The 20,667-nt window shown below is 40.8% G+C and overlaps 1 pseudogene across 1 annotated transcript; it reads left to right on the forward strand.

The window, feature by feature from the left end:
• The first annotated feature begins 5,954 nt into the window (after positions 1-5,954).
• On the forward strand, positions 5,955-10,181 carry LOC308418947 (ATP-dependent RNA helicase DDX18-like; annotated as a pseudogene). Its single transcript has 3 exons — positions 5,955-6,097; positions 7,872-8,356; positions 8,721-10,181. The product of its transcript is annotated as an ATP-dependent RNA helicase DDX18-like (transcript).
• Positions 10,182-20,667: the final 10,486 nt, after the last annotated feature.

The raw sequence follows: 20,667 nt of genomic DNA on the forward strand, positions 1-20,667 counted from the left end.
AGAACAATTAGACAGCAAAAAGAAGTCAAGGGGATACAAATTGGAAAGGAAGAAGTCAAAATATCATTATTTACAGATGATATGATAGTACACTTAAATGACTCCAGAAATTCCACCAGAGAACTTTTACAGCTGATAAACAACTTCAGCAAAGTGGCTGGATATAAAATTAACTCAAAAAAATCAGTAGCCTTTCTCTACACAAAGGATTAACAGGCTAAGAAAGAATTAGAAAACAACACCCTTCACAATCGTCACAAATAATATGAAATACCTTGGTGGGACTCTAACCAAGCAAGTGAAAGATCTGTGTGACAAGAACTTCAAGTCTCTGAAGAAAGAAACTGAAGATCTCAGAAGATGAAAAGATCTCCCATGCTCATAGATTGGCAGGATTAACACAGTAAAAATGGCCATCTTACCAAAAGCAATCTACAGATTCAATGTAATCCCCATCAAAATTCCAACTCAATTCTTTATAGAGTTAGAAAGAGCAATTTGCAAATGTATTTGGAATAAAAAGTCCAACCAGAGCTTGGTGGGAGGTTTGATTCTGGTTTCCTCTATAAAAAAATAAAAAACAAATACACACACACACACACACACACACACACACACACACACCTTGCTAAGTAAAGATATCCTTTACCCTTATGTGCTATAGTTATGTTCAGTATTTACTTTCCTAAAATGTTCTTCAGCTAAGTGTAATAATGGCATATGTCTGCAGTCTCACCACTTTGTGGGTGCTGTGTGACAAGAGGATCAGAGTTTAAAGTCAACCTGGGCTACATAGTAATCCCCCTTTCAAAATATTCAATAATATAAAAGCATTGTTCTATTAAAAGTCATATTTCTTCTCTATTGTTTGTATGTTTAGTTAGCATACAAAGCAATAAGCTTTATTGTGGTGTTTCCATATACAATTGCTCTCCATTCCCTGACCCCCTTATAACCTCCTGCCCTACACACCCCTTTATAAGTTCATGCTGCACATACTCTATTTCTCTACCTTGCTTTTTCAACATTTCTTTTTCCTCCTTGTGGTGTCATTTTTATTGGCATGATTGGTTCATTTTTATTTTATTATGTGTACGGATTCTTTGCCTGCGTGTATGTCTGCATACCATATACATGCTGTGCTTATGGGGGCCAGAAGTTCTTAGGCAACCTAGAACTTGAGTGACAGACTGTTGTGAACCACCAAGTGGGTTATGGGGATTAAACACAGGTCATCTGGATGAACAACAAGTGCTCTTAATCATTTAAGCATCCCCCCAGTCTTTTGTAATATCCTTTTGAGTTTTATGACCTATACCCACACTCATATCCACATATGTGTACATATGTAACACTCAAAATGCTAGCGTCTATATGTGACATGGAACATGGTATTTGTCTTTCTGAGTCTAGACTACATCACTTAATATAATCATTTAGGGTCCACCTATCTTTTGCAAATTTCATAAACTTACTCATTTATAACTGGACAAAATTCCACGGTTCCTATGTCCCACATTTTCAGACTTTATTTGTCTAGACTTTTCTGTCACCTTGCTATTGTGAATGCAGTGAACACATATGTACAGGTATCTCTGTGGTAGAAGAGGTCCCTTGGGTATATGATGAGAGTGGTATTGCTGGGTCATATGATAATTCTGTTTTTTAACTTTTTGAGAAACCATCATGCTGATTTTCAGTTTATGTACTCACCATCAGGGAATAAAGGCTCCCCTTCCCCGATATCCTCGCCACCATTTATTGCTGTTTGATTCATTGGTGATATTCTAACTGGGGTAAAATGGAAACTCAAAGTAGTTAGAATTTCCCTAATGGAACCATTTAAACTATTTATTGTCCATGTGTGTTTCTTCCAAGAACTGTCTGTTCTGTTGCTTACCCATTTATTGATGCTTGATTGGTTGAATGATTGATATTAACCACTGTCTGGAGTACAGCTGACTAAAGTTTTCCTCCATTTTTTAAACATTATCTCTTTACTCTGCTGATGGTTTCCTTTGCCATGCAGAAGTGAAAAGTTATATTCCTAAGTCAAATTTTCAGATGAATGACATTCAACCCTCTGAGAGTTCATCTTAATTGTCAACTTGACTGAATTTAGAATCACCGTGGGAACACACCTCTGGGCATGTCTATAAAAGCATGTGGAGAAAGAATTAACTGAGAATGGCAAACCAGCTCTAATGTGAGCACCACCCCTCCATAAACCCAATAGCAAAAAAAAAGCATGAGCTGAAGAGCAACATGTGTGTGTCTCAGCCTCCTGACTGTGGACGTAATGGAACCAATCACCTATGCTCCTACACTACAACTTCCTAAATAGGATGGGCTGTACCTTCAGCTACAGCCAAACTATTCCTTACCTTATATGGACTCTGTCAGATATTGTGCCGTTGCGATGAGACACTAACACCATGATGAGATAAAGTTAGGCACCTTGGCAAAAATTCCACACAGTAGTTCAATTCCATGAAGAAGATGATCTCTTGAACATTCAACATTGGGTTGGCTTCCTGGGACACTGGCAAACAATGCTTTGCCCTACCAAGATTCATAACTATGAGTTTCTGTAAAGGAAAATACAACCTTTGAGACATGAATGAAGCTAATAACCAGCTTGGTGCATTTTGTGGGACTGTGTCTTGTTTCTTCTGCACCAGTGCATCTTGGATCTTTACTTTCTATCTCTACTTTTTAATTTCTATGGCTGTCTACTCAGGATGCTTAGCTTAGTCTTCAACTGGCTGAACTCTTGGCTGGAGCTGACCTAAATGCACCCTCCCTTAGGGTTAGCTTTCATGGTACCAGAGGGTTTTCTACAAGCTTCCAAAGAGGGAGGTAACCAACAGTCCTACCCAGCTATGTCACCTATGAACCACATCAATGACCAGCATAACGCAATAACCCTCAGAGTACACTGGTGGCACACATATCTTGGCAGTAACCAACAGCTCTCTAATTGGACTTATGACCCACTCGACAAGAAAGAAACCAGGCCTGGTACTGAAAACCTAGCAAAAGCTTCAGTGCCAATGAAGCCATGGCTATTGGAGGAAAATCTACACCATGACTAATCCTTAACAATAATATGTAAACATTTGTCATCCTATATAAGTATAGTCTTCATCCCTCATCAAGGAAACTTCTTTTTGCAACAGGCACCACAAAAATAAGTGATAATAACCAAACAAAATGCAGAGTTGTGAAGCCCAGTCCTAATGGATATATCTACAAAATATTCCCATACCTAAGGCTAGGAAACATTGCAGAAGAGGGGGTAGAAATATTGCAAGAGCCAGAGGATCAGAGAGTTTGTTACAAGATTGTGTCTCCTAGAAATGTCAGAAGCTACACCCATGAGCTCTCACCCAACACAACTGCCCAAACATACGCAGAACGAGGATGACACCAAACTGGACCAGGAAAATCCTACAAGGCCTCAACTCTACACACAAACTATAGGGATATGAGGAAAGCTTGGTGTGGGAGAAGTGGCCCTCCTCATGGCATAACACACCAATCTATTGTCACATGCCAAATAGTCAGCCCTGAAAACATATATACGAGTAACATTATACAGACTGGATAGGTTATAGTTAGGAATATAAAGGTATGTACACATACACATGCAGTCACACTAGAAAAGGGAGTCTATAATTTAAAGGAGAATGAGAAAGAATTCAAGGAAGGAAAGGGAAGGGAGAGATGTATTAAATTATAGTCTCAAAAATAAAAAGAAAATTACGTAAAATATACATCAAGTATTTGTACTGCTGGTACATATCAAAAAATATTAATAAATATTTGGAAGGCAACTCTTTTTTTGTCTTTATTTTTCTCTTATGCAATGCACCCTAACCAGACCCTCCCTTCCCTCTCCCAGTTTCCACCATACCTCCCTTGCCGAAGATCTTCTGCTCCTCTATTCCCCTTGAGAAAAGAGTGGGACTCCCACTCATATCCACCAGCTACGGCGTAACGAGACGCAGTAAAATGAGGCACAGACCCTCATATTGAGGGTGGACAAGGCAACCCAGTAGAAGGAAAGGGACCCCACAAGTAAGAAAAAAGTCAGAGACACCCCACTGCCACTGGTAGAAATCTCACAAAAACCCCACGCTGTACAACCACAGCATGTAAACAGAGGGCCTAGTGCAGACCTGAGCATACTCCCTCAGTCCCCAACTGTTTTAGCTAAATTATCATTATGCAAGGAGACCACCTTAGCTGGATGAAGCGATTCCCCTCTACTCTTCCAAATGCTGTCATAAGTATACCACATACACAGCTTAAACCATAGCACTTACTAGCTTTTCCTGTGGTTATAAATTAGTTGCCCTGCTTTTTAGGTAGGCATATGCTCCTTCAGCCAAAAGCTGTGTCCTATTTTATCTATCTTTGTATATTATCTATGAACACAGATGACAGATAATATACAAATTTTACTGAAACAATTTTTTTTTATTTCACCTTAAAGGTTCAGCTTACATGAAGCCACCTCGTAGAAAGCATACCATAACATATATGTGGAGGTCAAAGGCCAGCTGTGGGAGTTGGTTTTCTCCTCCCACCATGTGTGTCCCAGGGATCAAATTCAGGTCATTAGGTTTGGAGGCAAGCATCTTTACTTGCTGAGTAATAAAAGAAAAATATTCCTCACTGTCCTGTAATATTTACTTAAGTGGAAGACATTTTTATTTAACTCTTCCTCTAGTTTTATTAGAATGAATATGTGTTCCTTCTGGGTGAGCAGAAATACAAAATTCATTGAGATTTACTAATTCTCCCAGCCAAGAAAGAGGAGGAAAACTCAGAGTGACCATGTGGACTTCTCCCAGTCTTGTGCTTCCAAGTCAGGAATTGTTGGAGGAATGTCACACTTCTGCTCTCTGGTGGGAACTGAATTTGTTCTGCTGTGACAATCTGCCGCAAAGGGGCTGTGACTCTTCCTGGCTGGTATCTTTCTTGGGTTATTCTCCAAATCCCCTGGCCACTATAACCCAGAGCTTAATAATAAATGTAACTTGGTGATACTGTCATGCATAATTCAACACTTATTGACTTGCAAGGAACCAGCATTCTCCAACTGTTTGCAACAAAGCCATTAGTCTTTTCCGGTTTTTCTGCTAATATGTGAAGATAGCTCAACCAATTTCCCCTCAGAAAGAAAGAGGACGAAGGCTACTCGTAGATGTGGTATCTCCTCAAAAACAGCCAAACTCAAATCAGGACCTTATTTTATATACACTAGGCACCACACACTCTCAGACAGGGGGTGAGAAACCAAGATGTGTATCTAGCCAGGAAGCACGTTTCCATGGAGATCTCATAACTCCTGCACCTGCCTTTCCTCTGCAGCCAGGGTGTTGTGTCCACTCAGTCTCTGTGGGCTTTGTCCATCTGCAATGCAGCTGGGCCTCAGCTGCTTAAAGAGCTGCTAATAAGCCTAAAAAATTAACCCCAAAGCCAGACAACAGTGTTTACAGTCATTATCTTGCGATTGTCATATGTTTGGGGTTTTTTTTTTTGTTTGTTTGTTTTGTTTTGTTTTTTGTTTTTTTTTTTTAATTCAGAAACAAAAAGACTTTTTGTTTTTAATTCAGAGACAAAAAGACTCGGGACCATGTCTTACTGGTATTAACAGCAAAACACTGGAAATCACCTAAATGTTCCCCATGAGGGGAGTTCTGAAGTCAGTAGTGGTGTATTACTGCATGTGATGAGACACTTTAAAGTGTGAAATCACATTCTAAGAGATGATTTAATGGTGAGGGGAACATATATGAAAGAAAACACAGCCTCCAACCTTAATGTATAGAATAAATGCAATATGGGGATGAAGATGAGAATTACATGCTTAAGGAGCTGATTTTATACAATTCCTTCAAAGTCCAAAGCAGAGGCTCTCCGTGTGGCCTCTCTACTGCCCTTCCATGGGTCAGATCGGCTTGCAAATGTCTGAAGAGCAGCAGTGGTCACACAAAGTCATCCAGACAGACAAGCAGAGTCTCGGAGAACAGATGGCCAAGGAGAGAATTGGTCCATGTGCCAAAGACCCGCTGGCTGATCTCTGTGGGTATTTTCACAGCATGGGAGGAAGGGAACTATTGGCTATACTCTGTGGCACCAGAAATTCAAACACTCAGAAAAGGCCAGTGGTCTCTGGGTGCATCCTGACCCAGCTCCCTCCTCATATCTGGCAGATGATACTCACTGGAGCAAGGCCTGGACAGCATCTTTGCATGGTCTCTCTTGCTAGACCCCGTGATTCCTCTCTCAGTCAGTAGCCTCTCCCTTTGCACAGGTTCTATGTACACCTTAGCTGAAATAACTTTGTGTGGGGGAGGGAGAGGCCAGAGAGATGAGTTGCTCTTGCAACCCTCATGATGGCTCACAACCATCTGTAACTCCAGGTATAGAGGATCCAATGTTCTCTTATCTCCACGTGCACACAGACACGTAAGTGACGCATAGACATACATGCAGACAAAACACTCGTACATATAAATAAGTAAACCTAAAAACAATTTTGTTTCAAAGGCATTATTAATTATTGTTGTTATCATCGCCATTATCATTATTATTAGAAAGGATATTACCACTATGTAGGCCTAGTTGAAACTCTATGTGTAGACCAGGCTGGCCTCAAACTCAGAGATCTACCTACTCCTGCTTTCCAAGTGCTGGGATTAAAACGTATTTTATGGGGGTTGGATTATTTTTATTTTTTGTGACTTATTGCTTATGTATGTGCCCCTGTGTGGGTTTGTGCACACTGAGTGCTGATGCCCATGGAATCCAGAAAAGAGTGTCAGATCCCCTAGAGATGAAGTTATAGGCGGTTGTAAGTCACCTCATGTGGGTGCTAGGGACTTAACTCAGATCCTTTGAGCAATATGTCCACTGTTTATTGTTTTGCTTTGGTTCTTGTTTTGTTTTGTTGGACAGGGTCTCTCTTATGTAGGCCTAGCTGTCCGGGATCTGGATATATAGATCAGGCTGGGCTTGAACTCCGAGCTCCTCCTGCCTCTGCTTCCCACGTGCTGGGATTGAAGGTCTGAACCACCACACCTGGCAATGTGTACTCTTAACCACTCATCCAACTCTCCAATCCTGTCTGGAGCTTCCTCATCTTCTGGCAGTGGAAAACTTCCTCCCTTTCCCTTCCTCCTCTTGTTTAACACACATAAATGTATGCACTGAGCTCTTTGAGGCGAGGATTTTCTCACTATCCATATCCAAAGCTTGAGAATGCATCTGAGTTTTGTTTCAAAGAGCAATGTTGAGCATTTGGAGAGCACTAGATAAAATAATCAGGTTGTGGCTAATCATGGTCAGGGGCTAATAATGTGGCTCAGCAGTTAAAGGAGCCTGCTGCCAAGACTAAAGACCTGAGTTTAATTCCAGGACCCACTTAACAAAAAAGAACCAACTAAAAATTTCTCTCCTGACCTCCATGTTTGTTTCTTTGCATGTGTGTGCAAACGCACAATTACACAACAAATAAATACATAAAAATATAAATAATAAAGGTGTGTGGTGACACATGCCTTTAATCTCAAGCATTTTGGAGATCTTTATGAGTTTATGGCCAGCTTGATCTATATAAGAATTGTTCTAGAACAATAAAATGTGAATGTGTGGTCATTCGTACACATACAAGCACACACACACACACACACACACACACACATACACATGAAATAAAGAAACTTTGCTTGAACCTGTCAAAGATTATATTTCATTAATTCTTTCATAGATTAATATGAGGCATTTTGATCATTTTATTCTCGGTCCAGCAATACACTTCCGACTTGCAACTGCGCATGTGCATCTGTCGGTTGGTGCAGACGCCTGGGCAGCCCGGCATCAGGTCACAGTTACAGATGGAGGAAGACCAAGAAGCGGAACGCCGAGCTGCGGCAGCAGAACCTGAAGCTGCAAGAAGCATCAGACACGAGCCTATCCCAACCTCAAAATGGAGATGAGCCTAAAGAAACAGGAAAAGGTGGAAGAGCTGAAGAGGCCTTGAAGTAGTCTGTGACTGAGGGCTCAGCAGAAGCACGAAGTGGAGGCATGCCTGAGGGGACTGTGGAAAATGCTCGTTAAAAAGTCACCCCAAAAACTTACCACCTTAGCCAACGGAGAAGCAGCAGCAGCACCGTCTCCTGATTCAGAGCTAAAAAAGAAGAAGAAAAGGAAAATGGCAAAGGATGCTGAGCCTGATACCAAAAAAGCAAAAGGTGAGGAACGTGCTGAGGGTTGTGAGGAACCAGAAGCTGGTGTGAGGCGGGGAGATGACAGCGAGGTGCCCAGCCTGCCCTAGGACTGACAGGTGCTTTAAAAAAAATAAAAATAAAAAAATATTTTAATGAGGTATAATGTAATAGTCAATAAAGAATATGATTTATAATCCAATTAAGTATTGATTGATTGATAGTTCCTTCAGAACAGCATACTTTCTTTTTCATTAGATATTTTCTGTATTTACATTTGAAATGTTATCCCCTTCCCCCACCCTGCTCCCATTCCCCCCTCCACTTGTCTCCACAAAGGTGTACTCACTCCTGATCCCCGTCTCCACCTCAGTGCCTTAGCATTCCCCTACATTGGGAAAAGGTGCCCTCACTGGACCAAAAGCTTCTTCTTTCATTGATGCCAGACACTGCTATCTTCTACATATGCACCTGGAGCCATAGGTGCTTTTGAGGACACTTCATTTGCTTCCTTGTCTAATCTCGTCAATGAGAACACCCTGAAGGCCATAGAAGAAATGGACTTCAAGCGCATGACGGAGAACCAGCATAAAACTATCAGGCCATTTCTGGAAGGCACGGATCTTCTGGCATCTTCAAAAACCCTCACTTTCCTCATCCCTGTGATCCAGCTCATTGTCAAATGACGTTCATGCCCGGCGATGGAACAGGAGTCCTGATTCTCTCTCCATGCAGAGAACTGGCCATGCAGACCTTTGGTGTCCTTACAGAACTGATGACACACCATGTCCACACGTATGGGCTGATCACGGGTGGCAGGGACAGGTCTGCTGAGGTGCAGAAGCACCTCAATCGCATCAACATCATCACAGCCACACCAGGCCAGCTCCTAGACCACATGCAGAACACACCAGGATTTATGGACCAGAACCTACAGTGTCTGGTTACTGATGAGGCTGACCGTATCTTGTTGGGTTTGAAGAAGAATTAAAACAAATTAGTAAACATTTGCCAGCACATAGGCAAACATTGTTCTTCTCTGCCACACAAACTCAAAAAGTTGAAGACTTGGCAAGAATTTCTCTGACAAAAGAGCCATTGTACGTTGGTGATGATGACGATGAAGAGGTTGCCATTGTGGATGGTCTTGAGTAGGGATATGTTGTTTGTCCCTCTGAGAAAAGGTTCCTTCTGCTCTTCACAGTTCTTAAGAACAACCAGAAGAAGAAAGTGATGGTCTTCTTTTCATTGTGTATGTCTGTGAAGTACCACTAGGAGCTGCTCCACTACACTGACCTGCTTGCCTTGGCCATCCACGGAAAGCAGAAGCAAAGTAAGCGAACAACCACGTTCTTCCAATTCTGCAACAGAGATTCGGGAATGCTGCTTTGTGCGGATGTGGCAGCCAGAGGGCTGGACATCCCTGGAGTGCACTGGATTGTCCAGTACAGCCCTCCTGATGACCCCAAAGAATACATTCATTGGGTCGGTAGAACAGCCAGGGGTCTGAATGGAAGAGGGCCGCCCTGCTCATCCCTCACCCTGGAGAGCTGAGTTTTCTACGTAGCTTGAAGCAAACTAGTTCCATTGAATCAGTTTGACTTGTTCTTGTCTAAAGTTTCTGATATTCAGTCTCAGCTGGAAAAACTGTCCGAAGAGAACTACTTTCTCCATAAGTCTGCACAGGAAGCATACAAGTCCTGCATCCGAGCGTATGACTCCCACTCTCTCAGGCAGATCTTCAATGCAAACAACTTAAATTTGCCTCAGGTTGCTCTGTCTTTTGATTTTAAGGTCCCTCCTTTTGTTGGTCTGAACGTAAGCAGCCACGATGTCAAGGTTAAAAAGAGAGGTGGTGGAGGGGGATTCGGCTACCAGAAAACAGAGAAAGTGGAGAAGTCCAGGATCTCTAAACACATCAGTAAGAAGCCTTGTCACATTTAGAATCATTTTGTCTTTACTATGATGAAAAGATTTTATTTTTAAATACTTCCATTAAACAAATTATATCATTTAAAAAATATATTTCTCACATTTTAGTACACTTAAAGTTTTATTTGTGTGTGCACACATGTGTGTGCATGCGTGTGCATGTGTGTGTGTGTTATATGAATATGCTCATATGTGTGCATGCTGCAGTCAGAGGACAACTTGCAGTAGTTAATTCTCTCCTTCTATCACACGGGTCCTGGGGGTCAAACTCAGACTACCAGGACTGGAGGCAAGCAGATTTGTCCTCTGAGTCCCTTTGCCTGCCCTTTCTCACCTTTTTGAGAGAGGGGGGAGAAAGAGAACGAGTAGCTTAATGTTTTTTGCTCAGCACTAATGTGGACTGTTGGTTTTAGGTTTAAAAAAATTATAATAATAAAATGTTTATTAACAAAGTGTCACTAAGATTAAGAGTAGTATCATTGTATCAGTGATGAGGACATTCGGTAAAAAATTAAGAACAGAGAAATGGTGTTTCGGAGGTGAGGGGGGAGTGGGAGATGCAAGCGGAGGGGTGCAGACTTGAAGTTGTGGAAGGTGGAAAGAAACCTTAGACACTGAAAACACAGTGTGAGGGTTGTAGTGAATAACGATGCCATATTGAGAGTCCTGGGTGGTTGTACCACACACATGGAAACATGACTGTTAGAGTTTGAGCATGAAACACCCCAACCCAGTGCTTCTGCACTAAATGCTTGGTCCCTAGCCGGAGCTCTATTAATTACCTGGAGAAAGTAGATCAGTAGAGGTAGGATCTTGTGTGTATCAATCCCTTCTCCTCCTCCTTCTCCTCCTCCTCTTTCTCTTCCTTCTTTTCCTCACATTTCCTCTTCCTCCTCTTCCCATTCTCCATGTCTTCCTCTTCTTCTTCCTTCTCCTCAAATTCTCCTCCACTTCCCCTTCCACTGCCTCCTCATCCTCCTCTTTTCCTCCTCTTCTTCCCCCTTCCTCCTTCTCCTCTACTTTTCCTCTCCATCCTCTCTCTCCCTTCCCCATGTCCCATACAGTGAGAAGCTGCTCTGCCCCCACTACAACGACACTCTGCTCTGCTCCAGTATACAGAGCCAAGCAAGCTTGGATGGACCCTCTGAAACCAAAACCTGACTATAGCATTCCAACTCTGAATTTAGCATCGCCTGATTGATCACAGTGACAAGGAAAGTAAGCGAAACCATAACTATGACAGAGAGCAAACACATAAACTTGCCTTTCTGTAGATGTGCAGTGAAACATCATGCTGTGAGCATTGAACTTATGAAATAAAGCAACAAATAAGATTATTGTAAAATAAAATCCATAGCAAAAATGTGTACATCTTTAAAAACTATTTCTAACCACATTTATTAGGCTTACAAATGATAAATACAATACTTAAGATCATAAGGATAAGGCTGGCATTAATAGAAATGTCTAATGCTAGAGTTTTGTCTTCCTTTGACATTTTAGTGTGACTATCTCTGACAATGACCCTTCCTCCTTCTCCTCCCCCTCCCACTCTCCTCCCCTCTTTTTCTCCCCTCCTCTTCTATTTGCTTTCTCCCTCCATATTGTTATGAAATGGAAAAAATACTAACCTATAATTCAGGTTACCTGAAATGGTACTGGAAGTGGAAAAACCAATAGAAAAATCTAATAGCTTTTCACGGATTCCAACCTTACCCACCATGCCAGATACTCTGTGAACAGCAATGCAAAGAGTGACCATTTCTGCACAGGAGATGACCTTGAATATACATTCTCTCACTGTTTGCTTGACAATGACTCTAGAAAGTGTTGTTCCGGGGACTGGAGAGAGATAGCTCGCACAGTAAAGTGCTTGCCTTGCTAAGTCAGAGCCCCAGAACCCATGTTAAAATAAAACAAAACAAATAAGCAGAACAAACAAACACGAGTGACTGTAGTGAGAATTCTGGGATTTTGATTTCTTTTTTTTTAACTTTATTTTAAAAAACAAAGATAAATGTGCAGATTTTTAAGCATTTTTGCATAAAAGTATACAAATACATTTTTATAAGGTAGTAACTAAATATTTCTGGGTACATATACATACACATATGTATATATATATATAAATAATATAGGAAAAGAGGTTAATAATTTGAGGAGATAGGAGAGAAACTGGGAGGGGCTGTAGGAAGGAAACAGAGATGTGATACAGTTCTATTTTAATTAAAATATATTCTTTTTTTTCTTTTTTTCTTCACCTTCACACAGTCTATGGGTTGTTTCTGGGGTGTTCAGAGCTTTCTGGAGTTAGTAGCCTATTATCAGTGACTGCATATTATGTCTGTTCTTTTGTGACTGGGTTATCTCACTCAGGATGATATTCTCTAGGTGCAACCATTTTCTTAAGAATTTGGTTAAGTCATTGTTTCTGATAGCTGAGTAGTACTCCACTGTGTAAATGTACCACAATTTTTGTATCCATTCATCTACTGAAGGACATCTGGGTTCTTTCCAGCTTATGGCTATTATAAATAGACCTGCAATGAACATTGTGGTGCAGGTAACTTTGTTTTATGTTGGAGCATCTCTGGGGTAAAAGCACAGAAGTGGAACAAATGGATGTTCAGGTAGTACTGTGTCCATTTTTCTGAGGAACCGCCAGATTGATTTCCAGAGTGGTTGTATCAGTTTACAACCCCACCAGCAGTAGAGAAGTGTTCCTCTTTCTCCACATCCTCGCCAGCATCTATTGTCATCTGAGTTTTGGATCTTGGCCAATCTGACTGGTGTGAGGTGGAATTTCAGGGTTGTTTTGATTTGCATTTCCCTGATGGATAAGGATGTTGAGCACTTCCTTAGATGTTTCTCAGCCATTCGATATTCCTCAATTTAGAAATTTTTGTTTAAGTCTATACCCCATTTTTAATAGGGTTGTTTGATTCTCTGGTATCTTGCTTTTTGAGTTCTTTGCATACCTTGGATATTAGGCCTCTATCTGATGTGGGATTGGTAAATATCTTTTCCCACTCTGTTGGCTGCCATTTTGTTTTCATGATAGTGTCTTTAGCCTTACAGAAACTTTGCAATCTCATTAAGTCCCATTTGTCAATCTTTGACCTTAGAGCTTGAGCTATTGGTGTTCTGTTTAGGAAATTTTCTCCTGTGCCTATGAGTTTTAAATTTTTCCCTACTTTCTCATCTAATAGTTTCAGTGTACCTGGTTTAATGTGGAGATCTTTGATCCACTTGCACTTGAGCTTTGTATAAGGAGATAAGAAAGGGTCTATTTTCATTCTTCTGCATGCTAAGTGCCACTTAGACCAACACCATTTGTTTAATAGGCTGTCCTTTTTCCATTGAATGTTTACAGCTCCTTTGTCAAAAATCAGGTGATCATATACATGAGGACTCATTTCTGGATCTTCTATTCTATTCCATTGATCCACATGCCTATTTCTGTACCAGTACCATGCAGTTTTCAGCACAATTGCCTTGTAATATAGCTTGAGGTCAGGGATAGTGATTCCTGCAGATGCTTTCTTGTAGTTGAGGGTGGATTTCGCTAATCTGGGTCTTTTGTTATTCCAAATGAAATTGCACATTGCTCTTTCCGACTCAGTGATGAACTGGGTTGGAATTTTCATGGAGATTGCATTGAATCTGTAGACTGCTTTTGGTAAGATGGCTATTTTTAAAATGTTGATCCTTCCAATCCATGAGCATGGGAGATCTTTCCATTTTCTGAGATCTTCCTCGATTTCCTTCTTTAGAGGTTTGAAGTTCTTGTCATACAGGTCCTTCACTTGCTTAGTTAGAGTCACACCAACTTCATAGTTTTTGTGACTATTGTGAAGGACATCTTTCAGATTATACTACAAAAGCCTATACTCAACAAAGCTGGAAAATCTGGAGGAAATGGATGAATTCCTAGACAGATACAAGGTACTAAGTTTAAATCAGGACCAGATAAACCATCTAAATAATCCCATAGCACCTAAGGAAATAAAGGCAGTCATCAAAAACCTCCCAACCAAAAAAAGCCCAAGTCCAGATGGGTTTGGTGCAGAATTTTATCAGACATTTATTGACGACATAATACCAATACTCTACAAACTATTCCACAAAATAGAATCAGATGGAAAACTACCTAACTCATTTTTTGAGGCTACAATAACCCTCATTCCTAAACCACACAGAGACCCTACAAGGAAAGAGAACCTCAGACCAATCTCACTTATAAACATTGATGCAAAAATATTCAACAAAGTTCTTGCAAACCAAATCCAAGAACACACCAAAATGATCATTCACCATGATCAAATAGGCTTCATTCCTGGCATGCAGGTATGGTTTAACATAGAGAAATCCATCAATGTAATCCATCATATAAACAAACTCAAAGGAAAAAAACCACATGATCATCTCACTAGATGCTGAGAAAGCATTTGACAAAATTCAACACCCTTTCATGTTAAAAGTCTTGGAAAGAACAGGAATCCAAGGCCCATACCTAAACATAATAAAAGCAATATACAGCAAACCAACAGCCAACATCGAACTTAACGGTGGGAAACTTGAAGCAATCCCACTAAAATCAGAAACTCGACAAGGCTGCCCACTCTCCCCCTACCTATTCAACATAGTACTGGAAGTCCTGGCCAGAGCAATTAGACAGCAAAAGAAGATCAAGGGGATACAAATCGGAAAGGAAGAAGTAAAAACATCACTCTTTGCAGATGACATGATAGTGTACTTAAGTGACCCCACAAATTTCACCAGAGAACTCCTACAGCTGATAAACAAGTTCAGCAAAGTGGCCGGATATAAAATTAACTCAAACAAATCAGTAGCCTTCCTATACTCAAAGGACAAACATGTGGAGAAAAAAACTTGGGATTTTGTTTTCTTTAGGGGGAAAAAAACACAGAAATGCTGGGGAGATGGTTCAGTGGTTAGGAGCACTGATGGCTCTTCCAGAGGTCCTGAGTTCAAATCCCAGCCACCATGTAGTGATTCACAACCACCTGTGTTGGGGTCTAATGTCTTCTTCTGGTGTGTCTAAAAAAAGTGACAATATATTCAATGTAAAATAATTTTTAAAACAGAAAATATATAAATATAAATAAATTTATAACACAGGAATATTATAAGAATATGTTTTCATTTTAATCCCAGGTGTTGGGATGTGGGGCTACTGCGAACTGTCTGCAGCAGCTGACTATGATTTGCCTTGTGCTGGAGCAGAGGCATGGTTTTGCCACCTGCAGATAGTTTCTGTGACAGTGTGGCCTTTGGAATTTGGGGAACTTTACAGAGGGTATATAAATGCTAGAACACCCCACTCCCAGAGGCAGGGTTGGTGGTGTTTATTCAGGGTTGGTTGGTTGTAGGTTTTAGTTGTGCTCAAAGAAAAAGACAAGAAGAAATAAATTGGATTCAGACACCTCTATCTCTCTCTCCCTTCTATCCTTTCTTGTTCTCTTATCTAGTGACAGAGATGAAACCAAAGGGAAAGGGTTGGAAAAACAAGAACTGTGAAGGTAGCAAAGACCTGCTACAAGCAAAGAAGAAACAAGAAATAGATTAGATTCAAGGATCTCTAGGTCTCTCCCTCTATCTTTACTTTTCTCCTATCATGTTCACCTAGATAAGGGGTGAAACCAGGGTCATATAGAATGGGAAAAGGAGGAACCCACAAAGTAGCATAAAGTTAGCTATAAGGAATAGCAAGTGCTCATACTCCTGATGCTGGAGAGACAAGCAGACAGATCTGGTCTGGCTAGCCAGCCAGCAACCTAGCCTACTTGGAAAACTTCAGACCAGTGCCTCACAAAAACAAAAACACTACCAAGAACAACACCCAAGGTTGTGGGCTGACTTCAATATGTATGCTTACCCACTGTAGTGGCTATTCCTGGCTGTCAGCTTGACTATATCTGAAATGAACCACAATCCAGAATTGGAAGGCTCACCTGTGATCCTGATCTTGAGGATGGGAGATACAAGTTTCTGACCCAGATCTTGGCATGAAGATCTTGAGGCACGGTTGTTATGAATCCCAGGACACTGAGGCAAAAAGATTTCTGAGTTCAAGGTCATTTGGAACAAAGCAAATCCCAGGCCCAGGCATGGTGGTGCACACTTTTAATCTGGGACACACCTTCTGCTGGAGACCTATGGAAGGACATTGGAAGAAGGAAGGCTCTCTCTCTCTCTTGCCTTGTGGGACTGAGCAACGGCTAGATCCTTGAACTTCCACTCACGGTTGCTGCTGACCATTGTTGGGGAGTTGGACTACAGACTGTAAGTTACCAACAAATTCCCTTACTATATAGAGACAACCCATAAGTTCTATGGCTCTAGAGAGCCCTGACTAATACACCCACTCACACAAATGTGCACACACATGTGCACACACTCAAAAGTACTATTCCACATCCTATTGCACTACTTAAATGTAATGGAATTTTTTTTAAATACGCCATACAAGATATTGCTTTTTCTTTTTACAACTGATGAACACAAACATTGACTTTTGGTAATCAAATACCCAGAGATCAAACTCTCTGCCCATAGTTCATGCTACTAAAAAATCCTAATATCTTGTCCTGAGCATTCATCATAGGTAGATGTGTCCCTAATGTACTTCAGAATCCTGGTTTATATTATTCAAGAAATTGAGGTTTATAAATGAAGGCAAAAAAATGACATTATAAAAAAGCAATCACTTCAATTTCATCCTATATTTCTTGTGTAGAACTTTTTATTTTTAAAATTATTATAATAAAATGTTTGAAATTGTTGGACTGTGCATTGAACCTAGGACCTTCCTACAGAAATGCTCTACCACTAAGCCATATGGCTGTAACCCTTACATTCTTATTATTAATTAACGTAGAATAATTATACCATTTATGAGGTGTCATCCCGCACTTCAAACACAACAGTGTGTGCTCCCACTCTGCACAGCAGATATGCTGCTCTAATGGAGGGTTTATCCACAGACACCCTAGAAGGAGGCATGCAGAGGGCTGCAAGCTGAACTCATTTGCTGTTTTCAACATTCTCATCAATGCTCAATCAAAATTAGGAGGCATCTCATTACCTGCCCATTTTTGTCTGTGAAAAGCATTCTGATTTGACATCCAAGAGCCACCTGGGTTCGTGTCACATAGCTCCTTCCGGCTATAAATTAGCTAACACTCCACCAATATTTTCCCAATCACACTATTTACGTAAGCACTGTGCCTCACAAGGTATTATTGACTGAATCATTTAGACCTTTTCTTCTTTCGGGACTGACTTCAGTAATCAACAGACCAAAAGTCACGGGGCTTGTTTTCACATACAACAGCAGTGACTCTCACCTTCCCTGTAGTGGGCAGAAGGATAGCCCCCAAAGACACTGGGCCTTCATCCCTAAACCTCAGGAGTGTTAGTTTGTACAGAAATTAAATAAGGGACTTTGAAGTAAGTGGGCTGGACTACCATCTTATCTATGTTGTGTGGCAGGCCTAGGAGTCACAGACGTAGGGAAAAGGTGATGGGAAACCAGAGAGATGCAGCCACAAGCCAGAGAAGCACGTGATGCTTGAAAATGATGGAGTTTTTTTGTTTGTTTGTTTGTTTGGGTGGGTGGGTGGTTTGGTTTGGTTGGGTTGGGTTGGGTTTTGTTTGTGAGTTTGTTTGTTGCTTATTCACTTTATATCCTGCTCACTCTCCCCCTCCAGGTTTCCCCTCCCACAATCCTCCCCTATACCCCATCTCCCTTCTCCTCTGAGCAGGTGGGCCCCCACCCTGGGTATCTTTCCACCCTGGCACATTCCAGCTTCCACGTGGTCTCTGGTGGCCACACAAACTACGAACATGGCCCCTGCCCTGTCAGTCCAATCTTTTAAAACTTAAAAACAGTTTTAAAATTAAAATAAGACTTCCTGTTACATTTAACAGCTTTTCATTTTTTTAAAGAAGAAACTGTCATTTTTTAAAATTTTTCAAGAAGCAAACTGGATTAGATTACACAAGATGTGAGTATTTATCTAAACTCTCCAGTAAAAGCAGATAGTCTGGTGGGTAAGCGCACACTGGCTGCTCTTCCAGAGGACCCAGATGCAGTTCCCAACACTCATGTGGTGGTTCACACCATCTCTAACTCCAGTTCTCCAGAAGCTGTCTTCTGACCTCTGACACTAGACACTCACGCGGTACAGGAACATACATGCAGGCAAAGGGCCCATGTGCATAAAATAATAAAATGTCTTTAATTATTTCAAGTAAATGCACTTGCTGGGCATAGCGGTGCACATCTTTAATCCCAATACTTGGGAGGGAGAAACAGGAGGGTTTCCATGGGTTCGAGACCAGCCTGGTCTATATAATGGGTTCCAGGATAACCAGAGCTACATAATGAAACCTGTCTCAAAAACAGAGCAAAAACAAAAGAAAAACAAAAAAACCTAAAAATATAAATAAAAAGTAAATAACTTAATTTTAGAACCTCAGTAGTTTTAGTCACTCTGAAAAAAATATCTTAATAAATCATCCATAGAGCTGAGGGCAAATGGGTCAACAGTTTATTTAAATTCACTTTCCGGCTTTTGGTTGGCCTGTCTCCTCTGGGAAGTCATTTTTCTGAGCTATTTGTGCAAAATCAATAAGCTAGTAAAATCCATTGTCCTGAGTTAGAAAATTTTACATTCTAATTTTGCCTAAAACCTATTCACTATTCATGTTTGCAGATTATCATAAATTACATCTACTGAAGTTTTCTTTGTTTTGTTCTAGTTTTTGTTTTGTTTTGGTTCGGATTTTTTTTCTTTTTTTCTTTCTTTTTTTTTTTTTTTTTTTTTTTTTTTAATCAAAACCCACTAGGGATGATATTCTAGTGATGATAAATCCATGTGATGAGAGCCTAGTGAAGTTGAAAGTTCATGCCCACTAGGACACAGTGGCTCCATCTAGCTTTGGAGGATGAAGACATGTTTGTGTGTTCTGGTATCCTACCAGACAGAAACAGGGATATTTATGCAGCATGACTACTAAAACAAACCAGCCGGAATGCCCATGGACACTGGACCTGGTGAGTTACTTACAGTGTGTCTCTCAGCTCCTTCTATTTTGGGAACATGTTCAGCAGTGGAAATAAGCCCAGCCTAGGTATGTCTGCAGTAATGAATCTCAAAACTATGCTGATCCAAGAGGAACAAGTCACAAGGGCAGAGGGAGATGGCTCAATGGTTAGAGATGTCTCCGTGGTTAAGAGCACATATTGTTCTTACAGTGGACCCGGACTAAGTTCCAAGTACCTACATGAAGGCTCATAATTGGCTTGCAACTCAAGTTCCAGGGGCCAATACCTCGGCTGACGTCTCCGGGGCTCATGAATGCATATAGTGCACATACATACAGACATGCGGGCAAAAAACAACTCACACACATAAAGTAAAATAAATAAAATTTTAAAAAGCAAATCATAGAAAAATAAGTATTATTTCACTTCATGCAAAATAAAAAAATAAGTGAAAAATAACACATTTTTCTAATTTTACAACATCTAATCATTGTATATGTGTGTCCTAGTTTGCTTTCTATTGCTATGGTAATAGCAGCTGGGGACAGGGTTACTTCATTTTATATCTTATAGTCTATCATTCAGGGAAGCTGAGGCAGGAACTCAAGACAGAAATCAAGAAGCAGGAACTGAGTGAAACAGAAGCCATAGAGGACTGGAGCTTACTGGCTTGCTTCCCAGACTTGCTCAGATAATTGTCTTATGTAGCCCAGGCCCCCCTGCCTAGGTGTCTTATAGCCTACAGTGGGCTGGACTCCCTACATCGATTAGCAGCTGAAAATGCCCTTACAGACAAGCCCATAGGACAGTCTGATGAGGGCATTTCCTTGGTGAAGTTCCCTCTTCCCTGGTGACACTAGTTTGAGTCAAGTTGATAAAGAATAACCAGCACTCTGTGTGTGTGTGTGCATTTGTCCATGTCCATCCGTGTGCATGTCTGAGTTTGTCTCTTTGTGCACATGGCATGGTGCACATGTAGAGGTTGTTAGGGGACAGCCTATGGGAATTGGTCCTCTCCTTTCAGTGTGGGTCCCAAGGATAACACTTGGATCATCAACCTTGGTGGAATGTACCTGAAGCCATGGAGCCATCTCACTGTCTCCCCAACACATCTCTTAGTAACACGTGTACAGGTGGTAGAATTTTATGGTAAAAAGAGGGAAGACAGGACACTGAAGTCAGAAGCATAGCCATGAGGTAAGGAAGGGAGAAGATGCCCCTGAGGAACTGGGCGTAGGTCCATGTGAAGCACTACCAATGATCAGGTCCTGAACCCAGATATTAAATATACAATTATTTGATTTGGTATTAATTTTAGGTAGGTTCAAGTTTCTTTGTCTATCTGACTATATTATGAGCATACTAACATGTAATATTCTTTGAAATACCAACCCACTTCTGTGAATTTCATAAATAACACAGACA

Source organism: Micromys minutus (genome assembly GCF_963924665.1).
Source record: "Micromys minutus genome assembly, chromosome: 3".
NCBI classification, from domain to species: Eukaryota; Metazoa; Chordata; class Mammalia; order Rodentia; family Muridae; genus Micromys; species Micromys minutus.